Source organism: Charadrius vociferus, unplaced genomic scaffold (genome assembly GCF_000708025.1).
Source record: "Charadrius vociferus isolate BGI_N301 unplaced genomic scaffold, ASM70802v2 scaffold324, whole genome shotgun sequence".
Lineage (NCBI taxonomy): Eukaryota > Metazoa > Chordata > Aves > Charadriiformes > Charadriidae > Charadrius > Charadrius vociferus.
The window spans coordinates 1,106,928-1,108,224 of NW_009648041.1; the positions used below are offsets into that span (position 1 = coordinate 1,106,928).

Here is a 1,297-nt window from a genome sequence, read left to right on the forward strand (position 1 = left end):
CTGGAGCACACGTCTTATGAGGAGCGGCTGAGGGAACTGGAGGTGTTCAGCCTGGAGAAAAGGAGGCCGAGGGGAGACCTTCTCGCTCTCTACAACTACCTGAAAGGAGGGTGTAGCAAGGTGGGGGTCGGTCTCTTCTCCCAAGGAACAAGTGATAGGACAAGAGGCAATGGCCTCAAGTTGCGCCAGGGGAGGTTTAGGATGGATATTAGGAAAAAGTTCTTCACTGAAAGGGTTATCAAGCACTGGAACAGGCTGCCCAGGGAAGTAGTGGAATCGCCATCCCTGGAGGTATTTAAAAGATATGTAAATGTGGTGCAGAGGGACATGGTTTAGTGGTGGTTTTGGCAGTGTTAGGTTGACAGTTGGACTTGATGATCTTAAAGGTCCCTTCCAACTTAGACGATGATCTTAACGGTCCCTTCCAACCCAGACGATTCTATGATTCTACGATCTAGTGCCTTCACCCATTACTGAATTTGCCATCAGTGTAAGGGCTGTACCTCCTGCTGCCACCTCTGTGTTCCTCTCTGGACACGACTCGCCTAAAGAATGTGCTTGGCTGAGTGATTAGAGGGGGGAAAAAAATCATCAGAAAGGGATGTATGGTGTGTAGTGGGAACAAGGACACATTGTGAACCTACAGGTGTTTTCCTGCCCCTTGCAGGGGGAAGGAGCCCTTTGGGGATGGAGCGGGTGGCTGACAAGGGACTTGCTTGGCAGAGCTCTCCAGCTTGACGGGGACCTGCACTGGTCTGCGCTCCACCGCTTCACTGTGCATACCGCTGTGTTTCAAAGCTGTCTGTGTTTAACGTTCATGCTGTGCTCTCAAGTTAGCCGTGTCTGAACTGAAGACAGTCCTCAGAAGTCCATATTAAGCGACATTAAAAGCTGAAACAGGCTGCTCAGGCATGTACTTTGATAGATTTTCTGACCGTGTGTAGCATAACATACAGCAGGAAAAAAAAGTCACAGCCTTCACTCTGAGCGTGTTTTGTGCCGTGAGCGACAGGGACGGTGCGGCTGAGACGAGCTCGTGCAGACAGCGACCTGTGGCTGCTCTGTGGGAATGCAGAAACTTCCATTAACCCCTCCTGACTGCATTGTAGCCGCGGAAGATGCAAGGATCGTGCCATCCCTTATACCTGGCAAATCTAAATGGGGAATCTGAAGAAAGGGTATGGTTAGGTAATAAATTATGGGCTAGAGAGGTTAAGTTATAGATCCTTTTATTCCTTGCCGTTAGATAGATGTTTATTATCTTATTTGTAGTTATTTTGAACTTGTTTTGGTAGAA

General features: G+C 48.7%; 1 protein-coding gene across 1 annotated transcript in view; it reads left to right on the forward strand.

Annotated features, from left to right (window-relative positions):
• LOC104285184 overlaps positions 1-1,297 on the forward strand; it is a 133,427-nt gene that overhangs the window by 37,308 nt on the left and 94,822 nt on the right. The gene's annotated exons all lie outside the window — the stretch shown is intronic.